Source organism: Amblyomma maculatum, chromosome 4, assembly GCF_055883805.1.
Source record: "Amblyomma maculatum isolate TAMU_Amacu chromosome 4, ASM5588380v1, whole genome shotgun sequence".
NCBI classification, from domain to species: Eukaryota; Metazoa; Arthropoda; class Arachnida; order Ixodida; family Ixodidae; genus Amblyomma; species Amblyomma maculatum.
This window is the reverse complement of record NC_139347.1, coordinates 84,856,875-84,875,012: the sequence shown is the minus strand read 5'-3', so window position 1 is coordinate 84,875,012 and position 18,138 is coordinate 84,856,875. Positions and strand designations below refer to the sequence as shown.

Here is an 18,138-nt window from a genome sequence, read left to right as displayed (position 1 = left end):
CTCTTGAGTTGTCCGTTTACAGAATGTGGAACATGTGATGACTTCAGGGAGGATTACTCGTAACTGATGTATACATCTAGTAATTCTAGATGTGATATTTGCGCAGAAAACATTGTTGTGCTATTGAAAAGGACTTCTGATTCCGACTCATACCTGGATTCAAGTTCTGGGCTCCCTGATAAATAAATAATAAATCGCAACAAAGCATGTGCAACAGTGCAATAAGCAACAATGTGAACAATATTTTTCAGCTTTAGAATTATGCGGTAACTACGATCAAAGGTAAACAAAAACGTCTATTCAGAAATTTGTTTCAAAGTCTAGCAGTCAACAACAGCAATATGCCAGGCTAATTATCACATACGCAAAGTTCTAGGGTGCACGTTGGACCACTTTAGTGCGATAAGCCGAAAGCCTCTATTACGCGGTTGTTTGAAGCCCTCCCTACTGTCCATCTTTCTCAGCTTTTTTCACTCCCACCTTCCTCCTTTTTCTTACGGCTCAGTTAAGGTGTCCGGCGAACCCAACCTCGCCCCGCCGGGGTGGTGCAGTGGTAAGACGCCCGACTACTGAGCCGGAGTTCCCGGGTTCGAACCCGACCTCGGCGGCTGCGTTTCGATGGGGGCGAAACGAAGAGGCGTCGTGTGCTGTGCGATGTCAGCGCACGTTAAAGATCCCCAGGTGGTCGAAATTACTCCGTAGCCCTCCACTACGGCTCCTCTTTCTCTCTTTCCACTTTCACTCCCATCTTCCTCCCTTCGCTTACGGCGCGGTTGCGGTGTCCACAGAAAAACAAGTGAGACAGTTACCGCGCCTTTCCCTTCCTATAAATAAATCAACCCAACCTCAGCGGCTGCGTTTCGATGGAGGCGAAACTAAGACATTTCCGGGTGCTGTGCGATGTCAACGCACGTGAAAGATCCCAGGTAGTCGAAATTACTCCGCAGTCCTTCACTATGGCTCCTATTTCTCTCTTTCCACTTCCTCCCTTCCCTTACGGCGCGGCGGAGGTGTCCACGGAAAACAAGTGAGACAGTCACCGCGCCTTTGCCTTCCTATAAATCAATCAGTTTTAGGTGTCCGCGGAGAATTGTGACACATATTGCGCCTTTTATTTATTGGAAACCAATTTGAAACGCTACTGATGCCTGCGTCGGGTGGCTCAGGGTGGGCTTTGGTTGGTTGCCATCTTGGGTGGCATCACGTGACCTAGAGCGGCCACCATCTTTCTGCCTTAGGTGGCAACCTACTAAGGCGAACACTGTGCAAACACGTGAACACGGCGCGGGCAGGTGTCCGCAAAGTGTGAGACCTTCTGCGAACCACAGTATGAGCCCGATTAAAGGCTTTCGTCTTAAAAATACAGCGTTGGGAACAAGACGAAACACGGGAAGAAAGTTGGACACAGGCGCCTGTGACCTTCCTTCTTTAGGTGTTTCGGCTGGTTCCTAGCGCTTTTTTTTTTTTTTATAGCAGTAAAGACCTATTGTTTTAGAGACTGAAATTTGGAATCAAATGCGTCGGGGTGGTGCAGTGGTAAGACGGCCAACTACTGTGCCGGAGTTCCCGAGTTCGAAACCGACCACGGCGGCTGCGTTTTGATGGAGGCAAAACGAAGTGGCGTCCGTGTGCTGTGCGCTAGATCCTCAGGTGGCCGAAATTACTCCGTAGCCCTCCACTACGGCTCCTCTTTCTCTCTTTGTACTTTCACTCCCATACTTCCTCCCCTCCCTTACGTTGCGGTTCAGGTGTCCACAGATCAAGTGTGACAGATACTGCGCCTTTCCTTTCCTGTGAACCAATTATTGTTAATATTATTAATGTTTTTGTCAACTCAATTTAGCAGTTAAGTTTGCTGGCAAGTACATTGTGATCCTGGGGGATTCAACTAAAAAATAAAAAAATAGGAGCAATTTACCGAATTCTTCAGTTCTACACAATCATGTGGTGCGGCATAGTTGAACTTTCTGTAAATTATGCCGTCACAGAAACGTCAGGAGCATGTTCCGCGGACATAATTATCATCTTCAAACTTGCATTTATAGTTCATACGGGCACAGCTAAGTGCTTAATTTCTGAATGCATTACCGGCAAGATTTTGGGGGGTTTCGCATGTTGCAGATGGTTGAAGTGAAGCTTAATCCTGCATGAAAGAAAAAAAAAACTCATTCCAGTGGTAAATGTTCACTCCACGCAGCAGACATTTTCACCCTTTCTGAAAGGCGTCACGGCTCGATGGTTCTATCTGCTTTTCTGCCGTGTTCTTCGTTTCCCACATAACCTTCATGCGCTAACTCTATTCCCCGCCTGGAAGAGTCCAAATAATAAACAGAATACAAACTACGCTTTCCGTTTTTTTTTTTTGCTCTTTAAGAACTTAGTCCGATTTTTATACGCAAAGAGATCTAGAAAGCACTCAAGCAAGTGCAGGCAGAACCTGTGAGTGTCGATGATATGTTTGCTGGGGGTGAAATTGTCGTCAGACGGGCTGAAAAGGGTCTGCACGATATATACTCTAGATGGAAGCATGCTCTAAAAGTGCTCTTGGGGAGGGCTGCGTACGAAACATCTGTCAGATTTCACACTTCCTGGAGGAACTGATACGTTTGCAACACCGAAAGAATATCTAGCACAGCTGAGCCAGCATAATGCGAAAGGAAAACTACTATTTACTAAGTAAACACATGCCCGGAAAAAGAGAGAAAGGACCGAAAAGCGAAACTTTTAAGCTCCTCTCCCAGAGTAATGCTGCTGTTAGCAGCTGACAATGGCTTCATCTCTTTTTTTTTTCTATGTTCCATCATTGTTGGGAGTCTTGCAACGGAGGAAATTGTAAGAAATGAAGCTAACGGAAAGAAACCGAAGTTTTCATTTGTACGCTGGGTGCGCAAGAAAAGGAGCCATCAGGGAAGCAACAGCAACATTGTCAGAGTACCGGAGAATATGAAGAAACACAGTTTGCTTATTTCCATGCGTAAATACTACCAACCGCTTTTATGGCGCCATAAAACAGCGTAAATAATTCAAGATGAAGAAGAAATATACATAAGCTGCAGATCAGCGAAAACAGAAGAACTAAAGAAAAGAACGCAAAAGACGACGAAGTAATGCAAGGAAGGAAGCCAGAAACGCAGCAAGGCCACAAATAAAGAATGGCACAAACGAACGTAAAACGGAAAAAAGGATATATTTTGAAGTGTGAACAATTGTGTCACTGCTCCATTGTACACGACCAAACAATCCCTCGACATAGGGCTTTTTTGAAACCCCGGTGGGAAGGAATGAAGGGAAACCTAATTCTTTAAATATGCAGCGCGAAGACGATATCAGTTCCATTTACATTGTTAATGGACATAAAATAGAAGGATGCATGCTGGAATAGACTGCTGAGGGTATACTGCCAAACGATGTTGTGACACTCATCGCGCCGCCATTTTATCTCCTTTTTTTGCCGGGTGATCTCGGATCATTTCATTTTATTATCGCGAGCTCTGAAACGCGCCTAAAAAGGGGTGCTCGTTTAAAGTAGTTTACCAGCTTGGTAGACAGGCGTTGGATTTGCTCAAGAAAACTATCCAGAGCCTAAGGCCTCAATGACTGCTTTCGAGATTCTTAATTTATATTGGATTTCATGGCTGCAAAGTCCATTTGTTTGATGATGAAATATCCCGAGCAACTACTTTTAGTATTTTGAGAAAATTATATCTAATCAACGTCAGGACGTCAAGACTTCCTATTTACGCTCATTTTTCTTGCATGTGCGTGTTCGGCCCTTGCGTACGTTAAGCTTTAAAGTCAATTTTTTTTATATCACCGTGGAGCGCGTAGTCGAGGATTTTGTTCCTTTTGACGAAAACAGAAGAGAGGGAATTATTTTTTAGTCTTATCCAGTTTATGTATACAGACGTTCGCAGTACGTAGGCTCAACATCAAAGATAAGAAAACATGAAGACACCCTCCTCGAGACATGCCACTCAATTTGTCTGGTTATCAGAGACCTGTTTTCAAGACACTTTCTCTCGAGTTGCTCGACGGTGCATCGATGGACATTGACAGAAGAGAGGACACAACAGACAAAAGTAGAAAAAGGAAGGCAGAAAAGGAAGATCTTTAAAATTCCGTCGATTTTCAGCATAACTCTCGAGAGACAGTTCTGCCCATGTGCGTGTATAGCCTTCTTAGCACATTCACTGTTGTTTGCCGTTTGTTTCATTTAAAAGGTATTGAAAATACGTGCACGCCTAATTTACGTATACGGAGAAGGGGGATTGAACACAGATTAGGGGCACCACTTATTCTCATTTATGCCATTTGTATGTTTGTTTGAACTAAGCGCATATATATTTCAAAGATCCCGTGAAGAAGTCTTATACTCATAGCAAGATTTTCCCGGTAATGGGCCGGAAAAAAATTCTTTGATAAGTTTGCATCTCAAGGTTTGAAGTTGTAATGAACACCGAACGCTGATATTGCTCCAGCTCCTGTGACAATGTCGTAAATAAAAAAAAAAACATTTTAGTAATCTCTGCTGTTCAGACTTCTTTTTAGCTCTCACTCAATGAGCAAAATGTAGAACAATAACGCGCACAATCTTAAACACAAAGTAATACTGTCTCTGCAAATACGATGAAACTATTATAAGGGGTAATCACTAACGCGCGTGCGCAGTGCATTGTGGGTAATTGTGGTGCAGTCAGCCCTTTTTGCGTCCACCAAAAAAAACAGGGCGATCGTACGTATCAAGTACTGTCGTGCGCTCACGCGGTTCCACAAAGAGTGGAATGCGTAGGTATAATTTACTGAGTTGTCGTAGACTATAAGAGCCATGCACAGTGCAGGCAACGGAAGCTGAGGAGCTGTGCGAACGACCACGGCTTTTTTAAGGTTACGAAAGCACAGACGAATGACACCGCCAGACTGAAACAACTCACTGAGATGCGACGTCACGTATGGCTGGCGACATCTATGTCACACATGGGCTAGGCTGGAATCATCCGGATGTTCTCTGGCAGCCAGCTGTTGCCACGATCCGTGCACTAGTTCTCTACCCTCACTCGCACGCAGTATTACATCTGAGAGAGCAGCGCAGCAGCGTGACAGTATACATCACCGTGTCCAGCCATGCGCATGCAGTGTGCCGCCAACAACTAGTCGTTGTGTTTTGAGGCAATCCAAGCCTCCAAAGGAGGACATAAAGAGACAATATGTCCTTGCTTCATATGACCAACTTAAAGTTATCTGACTCCAATTCAATTAAAGCTCAAATAATAAAAAATTACAGCCGATTTGTATAGCTAATCAAATGTGAAGTAGGTGTTTTGCACTGCCCCTGCATTTAAAAAAAAAAGAGACTTGGTACAATGTATTGCATCCCTCCTTGGAATGCACTGCTCGCCGTCCGAATGGTCAAGGGGGGGGGTTGGGATCATAGGGGTGAGGAAGAGAGATTTGAGGAGAATGTAGGACATGAGCAAAACGGATGCTTCTGAGGTTCGGCATTAAAACTTTCTGAGCAATGAAAGAAGGTCTCCAGGGCAAAGAAAGGTAATCCTAGAGCAGGGAAATGCGCTGGAAGGCAAGCGCCAGTTAAGGCGCGGATGTACGCACAAGCTGCTTCACAACGCGGCGAGCGGCACGAAGCCGAGGTCCAGGGAGCACCACGCGTACATGTCTGCTGTCCGTGAAGGCTGGGGAGTGACTGATGGGAGGGGAGAGATGCCGAAGTTGAGGACGCGCGAGCGACGGATGACTACTCAGTCCAGAGTAACACATGCTTGTGACGGCCGCGACGTCTGCAACACGCCCCACTCTTTCACTGGGTGCATTTGTGCGGCCGCTCCGCCCCTTCATTGTTCGGTCACTTGATGCGGGCGTAGCCACCTTCTCTTTATGCTCTTCAGTTTCACGAAGATACGGACAGAGAGAAAGAGAGCGGCTTCTGCTGCAGCTGTGTGGCCGCTCCGTCTCCTTAGTGCTGATCCGCTAGACGCGTTCGTCGCCATTTTCTCTTTCTTTCGCTTCATGTTTATGTAGAGACAGATTGAGTGGCTTCGGACAGACATTGGAGAAATCTGCGATTGCAGCTAGTCAATCAATCTCTTGCAAACCTATAAACGTAATATGTTTTTGACTTATGTGACCAAACATAAGGTAAATTGACTACAATTTAATTAAAGCTATAGCAAGAAAAAACTAATTTCTCACAAATCAATGAACAGTTTATTTATTCGTGACTGGTACGACCTAAAGGAAAGTTAAATGAATACAGCCTAATTAAAACTCCGACAAGGAAAAAACAATTCCTCATGAATGATTAGAAAGTATATATGTTCTTCACTGATATGGCAGAATATAAAGCTATTTGTATACAAACTAAAGGGGTCATGAGAGCAAACATTTGACCATACACTGATTACTGTATTTCACTCCATACACGTTAAATTAAACATCAGTGAAGTTTCAGCTCATTTGGTGCTGTAGATAGCTTTAAAATTAATTTTTGTTACAAATATCGAAAGCAGCTTCCTGGTCTCGATACCATTGGCCGCTGACATCACAAGGAGATATCCTCCCCATGTCGTCTGCTATGCGCAGTTACGGCTGCACTCTTGCATGCTCGCTGCATGGACGATGGTCACTGAGAGCCTCGTTTTTTTCTTCAGCAAGATTATTTTTTTGCATGTTCTATTGTTTCTTTGAGAAACCTTCACTATAATGTGCGACCTTAGTGGTCCACAGACTTGTTTTGGAATTCTTTTAGATTGTCCAGGAGGCCGAAATCGATGGGCTCAGGCTATATTATTTGAGCGTACAATCAGAAGCATATTATTCTTACGTTACGAGAGTTAGCTTGGTTTAGCAACAAGCGTTCCCGCATATAAAAGGTACCTACATGTCCAACGTTTCCTTCCGCCATGTGCGTCGAGAAATGGGGAGGTGTTAACGTTTTTTTCATCATCACTGAGCTATTGTCCTTCGCGTTTTCATTCCAAAATTAAGAGTAGATGCCAGACAATCATACGTCGACGCGAGAGCACACCTTTCGACATTAGAGGCGCAGACAAAAGTTTTTGTCTTCTCAGTTACCTTTATATTGATTACTTCCTTTTCGGCCTGAAAGGCCGCACAGGACCGTGAATATGCAGGGTGGGTGCCCTCACAGCTCGCACATTTGTAGTCAGTTGCACTGCAGTTATCTGTTGTGTGGTCGTGTGCGCTGCACTTTGCACAGGTAAGGCGTCCTCGGCATGTCTGGCTGCCATGCCCGTTACCGCTGGCACTTGAAACACCTTGAAACACCATTGCAGCGGATGAATTCCACGTTGATGAATTCATGAAGTGTGCTGCGGTTGAAAGAACAATATTTTTCGTTCTTATTTCCTCGTTCTTTCGCCTGATTGTTATCCTTCGAACCACAGATACACCTTGGTTCTGGAGGCCTTCAAGGAGATCCGATTCTGTTTCGTTTAGGAGGTCTCGCTCAGAAATCGTTCCCTGGCAGCTGTTAAGACTGCGGTGAGGCGATACTTGAACGTCAAGGTGAGCAAATGTCTTTGAGGAGCTTTTCTGACTGGGTTTTGTCTGATACCTCTATTAGTAGGTCACCAGATCCTAGTTTCTTGGCCTTATAGTTTGCCCCGATGATGACCTTCAGCGAGCTGACAATCAGAAAAACTGATAGTTATTTCACAGGTTTAGACTCTATCGCAGAAAAAGAAACTTTGGGCAGTTCTCAGTTGGTGCCATGATTAGTGTGACTTCAGTGCGACTCCTTTTCGCAGGTCAAACAAGTTCTTTTGGTGATTTTATTTTTTTATGTATTATGGGTGGTCTAAAGGTTCCTAATATTTTGTCGCCTCTGTTTCACCCGTATATGCAGAGGAAGGTCCCGGAGCCCCTCATCTGGTAGACAGGCGGGGAGCCCATCGACCGAGGCTTGACCACGACCTCGACTGCCACCGTTCACGGTTTCTTCTCTCCGCCTTTCAACCTATCGCCACGGTACGGATTACAGCTTCGGTATGGGGGCTCAGGGTCCGTGGTGGCGCCAAGCACCAACACCTCATTGCACAACAAAAATAAAATATAACGGAAATTTACCTAAGTGTCCGTAATCAGAGGTTAAAATATTTTCATAAAGAAATATTTGTTAGATGAGGGCAGTTCGAACATATATAAAAATAAATCAGGCATAGCTCAATAAATAAATTTTCATAGGACATTCGGCAATTTTTTAAAATGGTATTTTCATGGCTTTTGCTTTTGATGTGATTCTGCATGTAATTTCGTGTGGCATAAATATTTAAACAAATTGAGAGCACGTCAAAATGCATCATTGTTTCCTTTATTTTAAATATGGGCCTGCTCTCCGGAACTCGAAATAACAGGCTCGCTTCTCTTGATGGCTATTACCTATAATAGCTATTGTTACAGGTTGCAAAACTGTGCGCATCAAATTAAAACAAAAACTAAAGTTAAGCTCTCGTGCAGCAAGATGCTTTGCCTCTTAATGCCTCGCAGAACATGACGCTGTCGACACTGTTACCAGAAGAGTTATTGCTCTTAAGTGCAGAAACGATGCATATAAGAAGACCCTTTCCATGCGTTCTTGGCACCTGCACGCGGGCGGGCATGAGCGGGCCGCGCTCACTGCCGTCCCCGTCTCATGTTACTCGCCGCAGCAGCATGCACTTTGCTCCCTTACGTGCGCTCCGAAGCGCTGGCTTTTCCCAAAAAAATCTTCTGCTGATATAAGTAATGCAGTTGTGTGTTGCGTCTGCTGCTGCGGCTCTTGCTTCTTTGTGATCCGTGCGAGACGGAACGCTGAATATTTCGTTTTCGTTTCTCTGCTCTTGGCTGCCTGGCGCAAAAACACGTCGCTACGAACTTCGATAGCGAAAACAACCTCGCTTGTAATAACACAATGCCGAATATCACGCGATATCTTATTTATCTAGCTCCAGGGCTAAGAATGCACGACAACCAGCAACGGAAAAAGTTATAAAATAAGTGTTTTGCCATGCGGGGTGCGTGTTGTGTAATTATGCGACGATGCAACTTGCGGCACAAGATCTCCAACCTCAAAACTTTCTTTCTGGTCTTAAATAAAATTTGCCTCAATGAAGAATTCATAAATAAGTCTGTTGTTTTTACCCACTAATGATTGTATTCTTACTTGGACCACGTTAGGGTTAAACAGTAGGTGTTTATTGCTCAAAAGCGCAATTTTTTCAATCTGGATTATATTTTTTACTTTGATGCGCGTAGTTTCGTACGCTGTAGCCTTGGATATTTATTACAGGAATTTAAGAAGTCAAAATGGCTGTTTCCAAATTCCAAGAGCAAGATGACATCTTTAAAAAGAAACAAAAATGGTGAATTTTTATTTTCTCTCGTTTTTAAATATTCTATGCAAATGCAATTCGAAAATTGCGACTGTTATAAAGATTTTACTTTTTATTACTTACTGAGCTATGCCTAGTTATTTTAGTATTATGCTGTATAGCAGCTCCAAGGAGTGCAGCCCTTATATGCGGAAAATGTTATTTCAGCCAGACTCACCGAGCACTCCATCTTCTGTTGGCGTTGACAGGTTGCAAACAGAGAATCAACTGCTCCGTGTTAAAAATGAAGCTCTCAAGCGGCAGTTGGCAAGTTTGGATAATTTTCAAGTTTCGTAAGCAGTGGTTATTTGTTTGAGTTTGTAGTGCTACAAGGCTTTGTTGCAACATAAAAGCAAATCAGTTATGGAGAAATCATTACAAACTGATTGATAATAAGTTCATTCGTTACTGATACACCTGTGTTGGTTACAGTGAGAGATAATATGTTCAGTTATGTGAACAATGCAAGCTGCCATGAAGACAGCGAGATGTCACCATATAATTTTTTCTTTACAGAACTGAAGTTGCTGCAGTTTACATATTATGTTTCTTAACGCTCGAGCTTTGCTTTTCATACACTGGATTTCTCGTGTGTGTCGACTGCCTTAGTGCCACATTTCAGTCTTCGAAGCTTGTGCGACGCCTTAAAGTCATTCTTGAAAAGCCTGAAAAACATGCGGCAGGTAAGGAGATCGTGGCATGCCGCCAACCTACTTTAAGCTTAAAAACACTTTTTAATGTCGTCCTCTCTGGTTTGTTGACTGCAATGCACATTTATATAGCCTGTATTGAAAATCAGTGAGTAAAAGTAATTTTTTGCCTTCTGTCATCTAAAAAAATTGACCCACAATGTTACGCTCATATAAAAAAGTCTGTCTTCGATAACATTTTTCAGATAGGGTCTGGCATTTAATTTTATTTTGCCTTTATTAACTGATGACTTTGGTGTTGTTAAAAGGAGTGCTGTCAACAGCGATATAGGAATGTATTGGAGTTATCTGATCAGCAGCGTTCACGACAGGATACTTCTCCAGCTTATAGCCAATTACCCAGAACTTTGCAGATATGTACTTTGCATGCCGCCAAGGTTCCAGTGTTGACACACTTCAATTTACTGGTGCAGAGCAGCAAATGAACTACAAGTGCCGATCTAGTTGCTCCTTGTGTGATATTCATCATCGGCACGCATCTGCGAAAAGGAAAAATGCTCTAGTAAGCTAATGTTGCATGAGTCTCCCCTTTGCTCCACTCGACATATTGCCTCATTAACATTCAAGATGCTAAACTACATAGCCAAAACTATAAAGACAGTTGTTGCATAATATTCATGTCTTTACATGCAAACCTACTCATCAATCATGACAGTTGCTCAGTAGCAATAACTGCTGCACCAATAGCCTGGCTTGCTCCCAATGCTGCTTCCTGAGTGCTTGGGCTATCTTGCCATACATGGCAATTTAGCCCTCAGAGCATCACGTGCCTGTATTGGGCTAATGCCTCTGAAATGTGAGCAGCAGTTTTTTCCCAGTCGCAATTGGGAATGTGATCCATAAAAAAGCCGATACAAACATAAATGGCGTAACAGTATAAGGATGGCTCGTCAGGCCTGCAACGTCGGGCCTGCAGTGGAGTGCTTTGCAGTTGCTGTTAGGCTGCGTTGCTTGATACCAGCAATCGCCGAGTCTTCACTTACGTCAGTTTACATCCCTTTTTGCCTTTGACTATTTCATCATCAGATAGTCTCAGGCTTCAATGCAGGTTTCTTGGAATTGTGACTTTTGTACCTGAACAAATGACAACAAAGCAAGTGGTATTTTAGCACCCACACCAGCATCTGTCGGCTCATCTAAAATTTTCATTCGAGAAGTGCTACTGGTTGCAGAGCGGATACTGGGTGCCACAAAATACATAGCTAGGCTGCTTGAGAACCAGAATTAACAGCTAGCTTGTGACGAGCCTGACTAGTCAATGGCTGCTAAGGGCTGCTTAACATGGCAGCCTTTTCAGTTTCATCTTGCAATGGTGCCTTTTTAAAAGGGCAGGCCCTTTTTGTGAATGTTTTGCATTGCACACAGTGGTTTATCTGTGCATGTGAAAATCGACACACGTTTGACCACTCTCTCACTTATTTGTACAGGCGGACATTGACGGAGGAGTACTATTTTAAGAGGGTGCCCTTGAGCCCTGAACGCGCTACGATTTGCAAGGGGTTCCGCAGCGGAGGAGCAGCGGGGTAAATCCCTTTATGGGAGGCAGTGAAATGTGCTCAACAATATACAGCCCAAGAAGCCTTGGATCTTGTGCGACTTAATGCTCTCCTTGGTATGTTTCACTTTTCATATATGAATGCATAATGTAACCACCTACTTCATACAGGTACTCACTGGAAATTTAAAGAATGGTTTGTGTCAAAGCAAATAAGAAAACAAGACTAGTCATGCAGTTGGCTGCAAAAATAATGTTTATTCTGAACAAAACGCTTGGATTCAACACTGACTGTTGGTGCCTGTATAGTAAGTTGGCTTTTAAAAGCTGATGTTTAGAGTCCTTATATGTGCCCTACACGGTTGAAATTAAATTAGCCTGCATGCAAAAGAAATTACATGCCTGATGTTTTTCTCCTATCATGGATACCAAAAAGTTAAAATTCTTCATGTGTGCGTTTCTGCTACTTATGCCACACAGCCAATCTCAGTGCCATCCATCTGCACCACTGTCATGCCAAATTTTAATGAAAACGAGTAGTGAGCATGTGATCCGATGCTAATATTCAAGTGCAATCTCTATGTAATAACTGATACAGCTCGTTCTATCAAAAAACTGTCAGCAAAGTTGTGGTAGCAGTTGTCGCCGGCACCGCGTGTCGTAAACAATGGAGGGCTGCGTAAAATAATTGTATCATTGCAATTTGTGGTTCTAGTAATTGATTATTGATTGCTGTACTATAGACAATGATGAATTGATAAAATCATTGATTGATTATTTGATGAATTAAAGAAATAAGAAATATTGGAAAAAAAGGGTTCGGAAGAGTCAATATTGTCACGTAGTGGTGACAAGGTCGTGGCAGCAAAAGTTGAGACAGGCTTAGTAGCACTGGAATCAACTCTTTATTGGGCAGACTTTGCCCGCGAAAGAAGTAAGCACCTCGGCGGCAGCGGTAACAGCAAGTGTGCTCGACGGTCGTCGAACAAAGAAGGCCCGTCGCACCCGTCAACGCTTGATATAAAAGCTGCGAAGAAACATCGAGATAAAGCCGCAAACGGTGACAAGCACTACTGCTGTGCCCGGCCAAAGCCACCCAGAAATTCAGCCGGACGCCAAACTTCTCTGGCAAACGCCTCCTTAACAAAATCTGGATAGTGCTCTGCAAAGAAACGGTGTACTGGAGGCGATCCGTGCCAAGGGGGGAGAAGCGACGTGTTTGAACATGAGCTGAGCATCCAGACAGCTCGGCGCCATGGTCTTGGCGGTGGGCCCCTTCTCGCCCCACGGAATATTTGAAGCAAGAGCGCAGGAAGCTCTCCCATTGACCCTGCGGAAGCGCTGCCGTCGGACTGGACCATTTGAGCGTCAACGTATTCTCGTTTACGGAGCCTCAAGGGCTTCCGCTTAAGAGTCGAGACTCGGAGTGTGAGTCCGTCACAAGCGTCCATCGGGAGCAGTTCGCCCCGTGAGAGAGCGGACGCGGTAGAATCTCCCTGGCCGTCACTGCGCGAGAACAGTTACGTATGGCTATGTTAGCTTTCGGCCCCAGAGCCGATTTCGTTGTGTAAATGCCTGTAAATAGTGTATAAAGCTTTTGTTCATCTCACCACCGCCGCCTCGGATTCATCGCTACCGCCCTAGGAGCTGACAGCCCTCGTTAACGAAACGGGTGACGTGCGCTACTCAACCAACTCTTTGGCAAAATCCTGTTGACGGTGGGCTACTGTGTGATAACCCCACCGGCACAACATTAGATCGCAGCTGCGGGATTGTCCGGCGTTAAGCGCCTCGGCGCGGTGAGTATCTGAAGTTTGCCTCAAACGCCAGACTTTCTCTGACACACAAGGTAGCTTAGCGAAAGGCTGAGCGTAGCATTGTGTTAACCTTACGTGTTTCAAGCCTACAGGGAGTGTTTTGAAAACCAAGGGATGCTGAGAGGGCAATCACTGTGAGAAAGACTTGAGCGTCTCTTGCTAGGAGCGAGATAGCGAACGTTTAGTATACACTATTCTAAAAAGGCAAACAACAAGAGGCCAGTGTAAAAGATGAAGAGTTACAAGTTCAGAGAACTTCTCTAAATTTTTGATGAGTTAGGCATTGATTTAGGCTAAACAAAAAAAAAAAAGGAAATTCTTGAGATCATGCAGGCAGAGGACGTGTCGGCTGAGGGAGCTGCAGAGGCCTAGGATGATATTCAAAAGAGAAAAATGAAGGAGGAAGCCAAAGGGTAGTACTCCAAAAGCGTGAGGAGCGTGAAACGCTTGAACGCCAAAAGCGCGAGGAACATGAGAAGCTAGAGCGCCAAAAGCGCGATGTGTGTGAACGGCTAGAACTTCAAAGGCGCGATGAGCGCTATGAGCATGAAAGGGTAGAACGCAAAAGGCAATTTTCCCGCTTAAAGAAGCTTATGGAGCTCGAGCTTTCGGCGCATGAAAAAAGTGTTAAAAGGCATGAAGCTTTAATTGCCATTCAAGGTAACAGTTCTAAGCCGCGAGAGGGTCTGCAACCAGTCCTCATTGCCGAGGATATGGCGGAGTATTTGGCTGATTTCGAGTGTGTATGCAAAAGTAAGCGCTTCGAGCGAGATACTTGAGCACAACAATTGGTAGCTCTTCTCCCCGCTGAGGTGTCGGAAGAAATCAAGTACGTGTTAGATGGTGACTTGAAAAACTACGATTACCTGAAAGAGTCATTACTGAAAAGATATCGGCTGTCATAGATGGAGCTTAGGGACAGCCCAGTCGAAAAAACCTAAAGAAAATTTTCTGATGTTACGACAGGATTTCTGTGCGGGTTTTGACGGGAATCCTGTTGTGACAACAGATCATTCTGTAGTAACATCACAAATTTATGTAGTTAAAACAGAAAAGTGCTACAGGACTACAGACAACAGAAATATACTACAGAAAAACTACAGAATTACAGAAAAGTATAACAGAACTACAGAAAAATCTGATGGTTACGACAGAACTTCAGGATATTTTGTCGTATTTTTAACACAGTTCTCTAGTTTTTTTCGACTGGGAGGTATCAGCGTGAGAAAAAAAAATGTACCACAGCCTTCTTGAATTTGGCGTATCAATTGAAAGCCGCTGTAACCGAATGGCTAGACAATCAGGAAGTCTCGGAGCAAATTTTACTTGCACCAGAGAATGAGACACAGCTTGGGGAAGCGGCCGAGCAACGCGATAGCAGCAGCGAGTCGATCGAGCCTCGAACAGAAGTTTCTAGGGTTACCTTGGTCGAGCCACTGGCAGCTGAGACGGCTGGAGCCGACTCCATCGGCGAGAAATCCGAAGTGACACCGTCCTGCACGCCGCCCCACGTAGCTGTAAGCAATCATATTCCACCAATTGAGAGTGGACATTTGACACTAAATGAACCGCCTGACAACTTGGAAGCAGTTGTAAAGCGTAGCGGAAATGTAGTCAGGCTAGCAGACGACAAATTGGCGATTTTCGAGATCAGCGTTGTCGTAGACCATCACTCGCGGAAAAACGAAGTGGCGCTGAAGGAAATTGCGCAGCCCACGAGTGTTGAACAGCGAAGGCTGTCGAGAGACACACTTGTGAAGTCCACAACGAGCATGACAGGAGCCATGAATTTTCGTGTCCTGACACGCTCAAGTGTATTGGCGAAAACAACAACCCTAGTGCGAACATGGACCTCACGCGATTCGAAGCGCCCCAGCTGTCGGACGAACTTGATTGTGCGCCGGTAGCGCTGAGCGATGCGGCACACCGGCGGATCAGGGTAACTTGAGTGGCGAGCCTGCAGAGGATATGCCTAGCTCGGGGGATGGCGTGAGCGAGCCTTGTCCTTGTTCGGACGCGACTGGCAGTGAGTTATGCGCTGCTGGCCGCGATGCAGGCGCGGCGCCGCACTCCGACGATGCCGACGCCATACTCGCTACGGTTACCGGCAGCTTGAAAGAGCTGGCACCAAAAGAAAGAAAGTAAACATTCAAGTGCTGCCACCAAAAAAAGCGGAAAGGCAGGTGCATGAATGAATGCTCTCATCGAAAGATCAAAAAACGCGAAAGATCGCGAAAGGAAAAGAAGTGGCGATCCCAGCTGCACAAATGCAACCGCGCTAAGAGAATGCGCGAGTGGTGCGCAAAACGTAAGGAACGAGACATAATGTTCATCAAAGCGAGTAACTTGAGCTCGCCCGTTCTTTCACGCATAAAGTGAAAAAAAAAAAAGAAAGGTGTCATGGAGAAATTGACAGCCGAAACTGTAGCGGAGGGAGGAGAGCCAAACCGCCCGAATAATGCTAGGCGTTCTGCCGCTTGCGGAAAAGAGCAGCACAGTGCGAACTCGAATGCTTTGAGTCATGCATTCGAGACAGAGCTACCTTCGACGAAAGTTTCGTCGCTAATGGCGATGTTGTAGGCAGATTGGGGCAAAATTGAATGACCTCCTTGCTTCCTCAGTTGTGGTTTACGATCCAAATGATTTCAAAGGGACTCTTTTCTATTATTGATTAATAATTTTTCATGCTAGTTAATGCATCATTATTGTGCACACCATCCTCCAGGTGATAAAACAATGCTCTGAATATAACCAGCCCTTATACATAGCATTCATTGATTACAAAAAAGCATTTGGCTCAGTTGAAACTTGGCGGTGATGCAGACATTGTGAAATCAGGGGGTAGGCGAGCCGTACGTGAGAGTGCTGGAAGATATATAAATATATATATATATATATATATATATATATATATATATATATATATATATATATATGAAGGAAAGAAGCCAACAGTCGGCGAGGCCAAGGAAAGCGTTGGGGATGGTACTTTCTCTTTTTTTTTAATGTTTTACTTGGATAATCACAGAAATTAGTAATGTTATCTGTTTAGGGGAAAGATAATTAGACACAAAGTAGAAGAAAACACAACGTGCCGATGGTGGGATCCGAACCCACGACCTCCGAATAACGCGTCCGGTGCTCTTCCAACTGAGCTACATCGACCGCTGTCCCCCCTGCTACTTTCTTGGGTATTTATGTTGTCTGTATACGAACCTTGAGAGTGTTCACCAGCGCCACCCTCAGCCATAGCGGCGGACGTGGGACGTCCTTTGCTACCGCCAGCGTCACGTAGAACGTGATCAAGAGCGAGGGCGAAAGCTGTGCTCCCACTTCCGCCGTTCACATATATATATATATATATATATATATATATATATATATATATATATATATATATATATATATATATATATATATATATATATATATATATATATATATATATATGAAGGAAAGAAGCCAACAGTCGGCGAGGCCAAGGAAAGCGTTGGGGATGGTATGTTTATGTCATTTTTTTTTAATGTTTACTTCGATAACCACAGAAATTAGTAATGTAATCTGTTTAGGGGAAAGATAATTAGACACAAAGTAGAAGAAAAAACAACGTGCCGATGGTGGGATCCGAACCCACGACCTCCGAATAACGCGTCCGGTGCTCTACCAACTGAGCTACATCGGCCGCTGTCCCCCCTGCTACTTTCTTGGGTATTTATGTTGTCTGTATACGAACCTTGAGAGTGTTCACCAGCGCCACCCTCAGCCTTAGCGGCGGACGTGGGACGTCCTTTGTTACCGCCAGCGTCACGTAGAACGTGATCAAGAGCGAGGGCGAAAGCTGTGCTAGAACCCTCTTACGCTACCTATGGCTTCAAGACTGCCAGAACCGAGACCCCCGTAAGCTACAAGCAGATCAATTAAGGGGATATGAGGGTGCTCGTTATAATACATGAAGGAAAGAAGCCAACAGTCGGCGAGGCCAAGGAAAGCGTTGGGGATGGTATGTTTATGTCATTTTTTTTTTAATGTTTACTTCGATAACCACAGAAATTAGTAATGTAATCTGTTTAGGGGAAAGATAATTAGACACAAAGTAGAAGAAAAAACAACGTGCCGATGGTGGGATCCGAACCCACGACCTCCGAATAACGCGTCCGGTGCTCTACCAACTGAGCTACATCGGCCGCTGTCCCCCCTGCTACTTTCTTGGGTATTTATGTTGTCTGTATACGAACCTTGAGAGTGTTCACCAGCGCCACCCTCAGCCTTAGCGGCGGACGTGGGACGTCCTTTGTTACCGCCAGCGTCACGTAGAACGTGATCAAGAGCGAGGGCGAAAGCTGTGCTAGAACCCTCTTACGCTACCTATGGCTTCAAGACTGCCAGAACCGAGACCCCCGTAAGCTACAAGCAGATCAATTAAGGGGATATGAGGGTGCTGTTGGCTTCTTTCCTTCATGTATTATAACGAGCACCCTCATATCCCCTATATATATATATATATATATATATATATATATATATATATATATATATATATATATATATATATATATATATATATATATATATATATATATAGTCGCTGCACAGCAACCATAAGAAAGTAACAAAATTCCCATAAAGAAAGGTGTTAGGCAAGGAGACACGATCTCCCCAGTGCTATTCACAGCTTGCTTAGAGGAAGTATTTTGAGACTTGGAATTGGAGCATTTAGGGATAAGGGGAGATTG

At 44.4% G+C, this 18,138-nt stretch overlaps 1 long non-coding RNA gene across 1 annotated transcript in view; it reads left to right on the top strand.

The window, feature by feature from the left end:
• The window catches only part of LOC146191553 (uncharacterized), a 93,728-nt gene extending 84,054 nt beyond the window's left edge, over positions 1–9,674 (top strand). Inside the window, exons 2-4 of the long non-coding RNA XR_014706358.1 lie at positions 7,419–7,539; positions 7,880–8,001; positions 9,593–9,674. This is a non-coding gene — a long non-coding RNA (uncharacterized LOC146191553). The remainder of the gene's footprint in view (positions 1–7,418; positions 7,540–7,879; positions 8,002–9,592) is intronic.
• The last annotated feature ends 8,464 nt before the right edge of the window (positions 9,675–18,138 follow it).